Raw genomic sequence first — 8984 nt, forward strand, 5'->3', positions numbered from 1 at the left:
GAAGTTACGTATTGCTAGTACAACTGAAAATTTCAAATTTGTGAATATTTTGAGTTGAAATAAATAGCTCTAATAATTTTATAAATAACTGGAGAGTTTGTGATTATGTAGGTAAGCATTTATCTAGCTGTATACTCTAATGGAAGACGCATGTCAAGTAGGGCAAACAAAAATTCATCATTCTTTCAATTGGAATTAATTGACTTGCTGGCTTGTTTAATTTTAAGCAAATGTATATATATGGATTAATTTATCTTTTTATTTTTGATAGTTTAGTTATTCAAGAAATTATGTGGTGTTGATTGTTTCTTTGTTTCATAACTTTATAAAATGTGTTATCAACGAACTCTTACTTTTCACAAAATTTTTCCTCACTTACTATAAAATGTAGGATAAGCATCTTTGATGCCAAGGCTAATATCTCTTGTGGTGTGACAATGAATGGGGTTATAAATATTGAATAATGGGTTTATAGGTATTGAATCACAACCCTGCATATCCAATTGAGAAGTTGCTATTGAACTTTGATATTGTTTTTTTTTTTGTCTTAATTATTTTTGCAACAACATAAAGAAGTTCATAGTCAACATAACTTCCAAACTTGCAGTTCACCAACCCTATTTAACTACTCATTCTTCAAAAAAAAATTCTAAGAGAGAAAAAATTAGTGTTATAGTCAATTACTTGCATGTGTTTTTTTGGACATAGTGTTCATATTCAATTACTTGTAGTATTCTTTGGATTGTTGAGTCTTATCCAAATGGAATGGTAAGAAATAATCTCAATATGATTTGGTGAAGAATTCATTTAATTTTGTTGAATGTTAATTTGTTCATGCTAGTTATGTCGTTGTGAATTATGTTGGAGATGTGTCACTTTTGTTTACTACTTGTGTTTGGTTTTTAAGTCATAGTCACTATTTTAACCAATTTTTAGCCACCATTGCATCACTTGTAGCATTAAAGGTAGAATGGCTGAATTGTCAGACTTCGTTGAGAACCTTCTATGATGCTCATGTCTGTTAGATTCCTATAGCTTTTGTAGAATGGCTGAAGGTGCTGAAGCTGAGGTAGTGTGACCACATACAAATTTTTTTCTTTTTTTAAGTATATTGCAAGGATGAGCCAATGTGTACGCTAACAAGAGTGAGTTAGTGCAATTAGAGTAAGTGTTGGCCTAGCACAAGTCCCCTTCCCCCAACAAACATATTCAAATTCAAATAATCCATAAATTCTCAATGTGCCTCATAAGCTGGTTACCATTCCTAGAAGTCCCAATGCACCCTGTAAGCTTGAAGAGCTTCTAGTGTTGGTGCTAGTGTAATAGTTGGAACAACATGTGTAGGTTTAGGAGTAGCAGGTGCGTGGACAAAGTTTGCCACAACATGTTTAGGCCTAGTATGCATAACATGAGGTTGTTGTGGATGTGGTGGAGGTATAAGAGATACCACAGTTGCCTCCTACCTAAGTAGCAATAAAGGTAGGTGTAGAGAAGGCACTCTATGCCTAGGATTCCGACAAGGTGGAAAAATTGGTTTGGAAGTGAGAGAAACAACTCCATGTTGTATGTGCGTACATTATGCTGCCATACTTGATCGAAATCTACACAAGAAATAAGCTCTAGCCTTATAATTAAATACTACTTACAGAATCTACACTACACACTTAACTCTAGTTAGACCCACTAGGCATGTAAAGAAAACACACATGTTTAGTTTAAGAAAAAGGGCATAATTCAACTTAAATCTCTGATAACAATTGAAATGTCACACTCCAATCCATAAGTGAGCATGTGAGTACACGGCCATTGTTGTGATATCTTGGAGTTAGGTGGATGTTCACACCATTTAATTTGAGATATCCCAACGGTTGTCCCATGCTCGGTTATTATAGTCTAATGACTTGTCACACCCCAATCCATGATGTTCACACCATTCACACGACAATTGTAGTCTAATGACTTGATATTAATCTTGTATAAGGTATCTTATGATGGGCTTTGCCATAATGTACATTTTCTTGATTATTATTATGCTATTTGTTATTATTGTGAGCATATTTGTTTACTTTTATTCTTTCATTAGCTTATGTTTCCACAATATCTTTCAACATCAATAGCATTCCTATTATTAATGGAACAAACTTCAAGGATTGAAAAAAAAATTCTTATTATTTTAGGTTAAATGGATCTTGACCTTGCACTTTAGATTGAGCAACTCATTCTCTTTTTGAAGGAATTTCTTAAGGAAAGGAGAAACTTTGAGAAGTGGGATCACTCAAATTGCGTTAGTCTTATGATCATTAAGCACAATATTCGAGAGCCATTTATGGATGCATTATATGAAGGAATAAACACTACTAAGAATTTCCAAGCTAAAATTAAGAAATGTTTTGTAACAAAATGGTAAGGTAGTAACAAGCGCATTTCTGAGAAGGTTGATTTCTATGAATTATAAAGTCGTAGGAAATTTAAGGAAATATATTACGGAAATGTCTCGTTTTGCTTCAAAACTTTAGGCATTAAAACTCAAGCTTCCAGATGATTTGATTGTACATTTAGTGTTGATATCTCTTGCGACAAAATTTAACTAATTCATGGTCCACTATAACTATTAGAAGAAGAAATATACTCTTAATGAGCTTATTCCATATTGTGTGTAAGAATAGAGAGATTGAAACAAGATAAAAAAGAAAGTGCCCATTTTACTAACACCTTTAAAGATAAAGTCCAATTAAAAGAGAGAATAATTAAATTGCTAAGGATCCATCTTCCAAAAAGCAATATCATGATAAAAAGAATTGTTAGTTTTGCAGACAACTTAGACATGTGAAAAAAAGATTGTACTAAATATCATGCTGGGTGTATAAGGAAATGTATGTTTTTTCACTTTGGCTTATTTAGAGGTAAATTTAACTTCAACACCTAAAAACATATGGTAGTTAGATTCCGATTTAGTTACTCATATCGATGTTTCCAAATATATGGGTTCACCTGAACTACTAAAAGCCAAGTAATGTAAACAAGCACATCTATGTAATTGTTGAAGTGGAGGAAATAGGGTATTTTAGGTTGTTATTATGTACTAGATACTAATTGGATTTAATAGACATTTTTATTATATGTATAATATATAATCATTATAGAATCAATCCCATTTTTGAGGATTCAGATCGCCACCTATGTGTTTTGTTGTTTGGTGGAACTCGCGTGCTTGATTTATAGAATCATTATATTCTTTTTAGTGTGTGTTTTGTTTAGATTGGGATGCTATTTGAAAATCCTTAGATTGCAGGATTTCTTGAATGGATTTCAAGAGCAATTGGATGTTGCTTTGGTTTTGAAGCGCATTTGAGGATTAGGAAGTAGCTTACTGTTATCAGCCATCGCTAGTATACATTCATTGTCATTGGGCTTTTCCTCATCAGTATTAGTAATTTCATATTGTTGCTTCTCACTACACTCTCACATGCAAAACTTACACTAGTCCCCTATGAAAACCTCACCCTAATTCATCCTATTCATTGCTAATTAGCCTTACCCTTATCCTCTGCGAAACTCTTGTAATTGAGTTGAGTGAATGAATCAAATCCTGTTTTGTTATTTTAATATATATTTTACTAAAATTAAAATTTTAATATGATTTAAAACATAAATAATTCCACATCACCATAAATTATTCCACGCCAGCCACCACAAATGGAAAAAAATGCCTATCTACATTTGGACTGAGATTTCCAAATTAAAATAGTAAAGGAAGTCGAAAGATACAAATTGTAGTAAATCGGCTAAAAGAGCACTCTCGCACATCTAGAGGGACCACTTTAAGAAGTACACCATTCAAATATTATTGAAACTTGTTTTGTTAATGATTGCAACAACTTATATATATATATATATATATATATTGATAAGTGCTTCTGTAATAGTAATATGAAGTATTCTTTGTTTACATCGAGCATTACTTTTCTCAAGTTTTATCACTTATGCATGTGTATTTGTGTTCTTTTGTGCATGAAGGGCTGTGGAGACAATAGTGGAAGAAAGAAACCAAAAGTAGATCATGTATGCATATTGTTGATGAAATCTTGGAGTGAACAAACGCATAGACACAAGTTGTGCTCAAAGACATGTGAGTGTGTGCCAACCTCCATTGTGCTCGAGCAAACATACAAATTTGGGGGGGGCACAAAGGCAGTCACACTCATGTGTTCTGACTTGTGCAATACTAGCAAAATCTTCGTCAAATGTGATTTTATTGAAGACGTAACATGATCTACCGCATGAATGTGTGCCCATTCATGTGGCCTCGATGAAATTGTGGATTTGGGAGTATTTTGGTGAGGTACTGTAGTAGTTTATTATAGCAAATCATTGTAACAAAATTACTGTAGCAGTTACTGTTGTAGAAGACGAGGTGTGCCCTAGGCTTAATGAGGGAACCCTTGGAGAAAACGAGGCAACTCCACAAGACCATCAATACGAATGACGAGGCGGTTTACTTATGGATTACATGCTTTTACATTTGATTTCATTATTAATTGTATCGTATCTTGCTCCATGGGGAGCTAAACCCCTAGTGGGTAATTAGACTTGTAAACCGTATGATGATTTTGTTTCATTGATCTTTCATTATGTTTCTTTAATTGATGTTTTTAATTGAGTTCCAACCTTGAATGCTTGTTGAATTGATTTTCCATTAGAGTGACACTAGGTTGAGAAACTATCTTGGTAATCATTGTGGATGAGTGACACACCACGAGGGTTAGACAAAGCTAGGCTGGAGAGGGTCGAGAAGGTGAGTTGAGAGGTAGCAACAGAGTGAAGTGTTGAAGTAATCCTTAGTGCTGGGGCTTAATTGTGACTAGGGGTCTTTCGCCTGGACTAAAGGGTTAGATCTATACTAGGGAATATAGTTTATCACTTGGAGTTCCCAAATCTTCACGCAACCCCACACAGTGTGAGGTGTTGAGACTGAGCGATTTCTTCACCGGGGTATAGTATAAGGGTTAGTCACGGTTGACCTTAAGTTTGGGACCATGTGTCTTAGGATTTTCACAACTCATTAGACATCAGTTAAGAGACATAATGATTGGGCTTGCACTTGAAATAATAGTCCTAGGGTGAGCAATGTCCGGGTGCCCCATTTTCTATCGATTACCTCTCCTATTATTCTATTGCGTTTTTTTCTTCTTTCCTTTATTTCTATTTGCATTGATATTATTCACACCACTCTTAAATTCATTTCACTATAGTTAAATAGCAATACTTGTAAATCTGAGGACTATTCCCTGTGGATATGACTACCCACTCACCAGGGTAATTTATTACTTCGATAACACGTGCACTTACGGTACGCACTCGTAAGGGGTGTGTCAAAGTTTTTTGGCGCCGTTGCCAGGGAATAGGAGTTTTGTAAGCATTTTGCACTTTCCTATTTTAGCTATTCATCACTTATTATATTTTATACTTTCTTATTCTTCCATCGTTCTGATTTGTTTTTATTTCTTTGGTTGCAGCTCCAGGTTATGACCCGAGGAAACCCTTCGACATTGGTTGAAGGTGATCCAGATATTGGAAGGAGATTTCATAGAAGGGGAAAAGAACCTGTGCAAGAACAGTCAAATCAAGCTAAGATAGAAGGTGAAGGGTCTGATAATATGGCAGAATATAATAAGCAGCAGAGGACACTATCAGATTATGCCAGACCCGCAATTCTTGTCACGTAGTCTAGTATTGTGACACCACTGATTATATCTCAGAGCTTGATAAGTGCTTGTGCGATATGAATGCGAAGTGTTCATTCCTTATGTTGAGCATTACTTTTCTCAGGTTTTTACACTAATATGTGTGTTTTTATGTTACTTTTATGCATGTAGGGTTGTGAGGCCGAGTATGAAGGAAATAGGCCAATGTGGATCATAATGCATCTATTTTTGGAGGAAATCTTGCTAAGGTTCAAACGCCAAGACATAGGTCAGGGTGTGAGATGCTAGAGTGTGTGCCAACCTTCTCGATTCGAGTAAGCACATCCATTTGGAGGGGCACAAAGGCGATCACACTCGAGCATTCCGATTTATGCACATAAGAACGAGAGCTCCACCAACATGTATATCATTGAAGAAGCAAGTGATTCACGACATAAACGTAGTGCTGCTTTGCATTACCCCGATGAAAAATATGGAATTGGGAAGTTATTGGTCGAAGGTCAGAAAGCGAGAACTCGCAGATGTACTCTGAAAGCAAAGACTGCTCACACCGGCCGAGAAATCGAGAAACAGAGAATCCACACGGGCGTGTGGAAATTATCCACGCCTGCCAGGGAAATTCCCGCGGGCTGCCATGTACTGCACGAGTGGAGTCGCCCGATTCCGACTCTATTTAAAGTCGATTCACCCCGATTTTGGTATTCTTTTTCTCCATCTTTTCCCCAACTTGAGAGAGGGCCTCGGCTAGGGTTTTGAGGGGTATTGGCTAGGTTTTTGGAGAGGTTCTACGGCTCTGACATCGCGCGTCATTTGGAAGAAGGTTATTGGGAGAGCTTTTGTCGGCATCGATCCGGCGAGGTGTATCCTAGGCCGGACAAAGGATCCATTGCGACGAGTAGAGGACTCTCCACAAGACCATCGACACGACCATCGAGGGGGTTTCTTTATGGATTCATTGCTTTTACATTCGATTTCATTGATTGTACTTAGCTCCATGGAGAGCTAAACCCCTAGTGGGTACTTGGGTGATTGTAAACCCGAGGATATATTCGTTTCATTAAACTTCTTTATTATGCTTTCAATAAATTGATGTTTATTGTGAGTTCCAACCTTGAATGCTTGATTGTATGAACATTTCCCCTAGAGTGACACTAGGGTTGAGAGTTCTTGTTGGTAACCTTGTGAGTGAGTGACACACCACGAGCGTTAGACAAAACTAGGTTGGAGAGGGTTGAGAGGGTGAGTCGAGAGGTACAGGAGCGTCCCCTTTCCCCTCCGACGTGATAGATTCTACCTCCGTTCCTCGAGTTCTTTGCGGCCATAATAGAGTGAATGGTCTAAGAGATGAATCTTCGCTGGGGCTTAGTTGCGCGTTCAACGGAGTGAAGCGTTGAGAGGATCTTAGTATCTAGGTCTTAATTGTGGTTAGGGACCTTCCGTCTTGACCAAAGGATTAGGTCTATAATTAGGATCAGATTTATCACCTGGAATCCCTAGAGCTCATTGCAACTTTATTCGAGTGCGAGGTTGAGAGGTTATTTAATCTCTCCTCCGGGACATGAATAGAGTTAGGCATAGTTGACCTTAGATTTGGGACTATGTATGTAAGGATTTCCATGACTCACCATTGCATTGATTAGGAAGCATAATAGAGAGTTCTTGCACTTGAAGCGATTATCCTAGGTGAAGTATCATCCGAGTACCCCATCTTTATCGATTGCCTTACCTCCTCCTTACTTTTGCTCTCTTACTTGTTGCTTTTAATTGTTGAGAATTGAATCATTGTCACACTTATCATTGTTGATATTCCACATAGCTAAGAATCGAATTAAGTGTCTTTACTCCCTACTCCCTGTGGATTCGATACCCGCTCACCCGGGATTATTACTTCGACAAACCCGTTCACTTGCGGGATATACGCAAGGGGATCTTGTCAGAGCTCAAGCTAGGCTTCATCCAGATGTTACAGCAGTCAGCGCAGTTTAATGGTTTGGCCGATGAGGATCCAAACAATCACATTGGGAATTTCTTGGAAGTGTGCGATATGCTTAAGATTAATTGAATAACGAATGATGCTATCAAGTTGAGGGCCTTCCCATTTTCCTTGAAAGAGAGAGCAAAACAATAGTTACATTCATTACCTAGAGCATCGATCACTACATGGGAGGAGATGGTAAAAGCTTTTCTTGCCTAATATTTCCCTCCCGGAAAATCCGCGAAGGTCAGGAATGAAATATCTTCTTTTGTGCAAACGGAATTGGAGTCTCTTTTTGAGACATGGGATAGGTTTAAGGAGCTCTCGCGGAAATGTCCTCAACATGGTTTCCCGAGTGGATGATTATTTAGACTTTCTATAATGGGTTGAACCCAAGCACGAAGCAGTTACTCGATGCTGCAGCAGGAGGTACCTTAGGAAGCAAGATCCCTGAAGAAGCTTGACATCTTCTCGAAGAAATGGCTATGACTAGTTATCAGTGGAACACACGGGAAAGAAAGAAGGTAGCCAGACTTCATGAGTTTGATGCAGTCACATCATTAGCGGCCCAGGTTGAATTATTGAGCAAGAAGTTGGACACTCTGATAGACCTGACCGCGAATTCAAACCAGAACCTTGAATCGGAACTTTAAGGTTCCGGATAAGGTTCTTATGAGTTGAAAACCAGAACCTGAACCGAACCGGAACCGAACCGCCGATTCTGGTTCTATTTTTATTTTTTTAAATAAAATATATATATAATATAATTTTTTATATTTTTTAATTAATTGGAATTAAATTATTTAGAACCGAACCGGAATCGGAATCGTATTGGAACCGAACCGAGAACCGGAACCTTATGACTATGGTTCGGTTCCGGTTCTATAGTTTATAAAACCGAAACCGGCGGTTTTGAACCGAAACTGAACTCGAACTGAACCGTGGTCAGGTCTACACTCTGACTTCTCCTAGAGTTGTAGCCGTGATGAATTGCGCCGGGTGTGGGGGAGGACATGCACCATCTGATTGCCCGATTTCTATTGGTGGTACATCCTCAGTGGAACAGGTTGATTTTGTAGGTAACGCATTGAGAGGGCATGTGAAGTTGATTGCTTTCAGAAGTGGTCATGAAGTTGAGAGTATGCTCCCTAGTGAGAAGACCAATGTTGAGTTACCCGAGGTCATGGAGGTTGAGGAGAGAGCCAAAGAGAAAGAGGTGGCATCCCTACCTTACAAGCCAAGAATTCCTTATCCTTCAAGATTGAAGAACAACCAAAATGATGAGAAATACAAGAAGTTCTTGG

The 8984-nt window shown here is 37.8% G+C and overlaps 1 non-coding gene across 1 annotated transcript; it reads right to left on the minus strand.

The window, feature by feature from the left end:
* Positions 1–7923: 7923 nt before the first annotated feature.
* On the minus strand, positions 7924–8030 carry LOC120266085. The gene has a single exon (XR_005537928.1). It is a non-coding gene; the product is annotated as a small nucleolar RNA R71 (small nucleolar RNA).
* Positions 8031–8984: the final 954 nt, after the last annotated feature.

This window comes from Dioscorea cayenensis, chromosome 7 (assembly GCF_009730915.1).
Source record: "Dioscorea cayenensis subsp. rotundata cultivar TDr96_F1 chromosome 7, TDr96_F1_v2_PseudoChromosome.rev07_lg8_w22 25.fasta, whole genome shotgun sequence".
Classification (NCBI taxonomy): domain Eukaryota; kingdom Viridiplantae; phylum Streptophyta; class Magnoliopsida; order Dioscoreales; family Dioscoreaceae; genus Dioscorea; species Dioscorea cayenensis.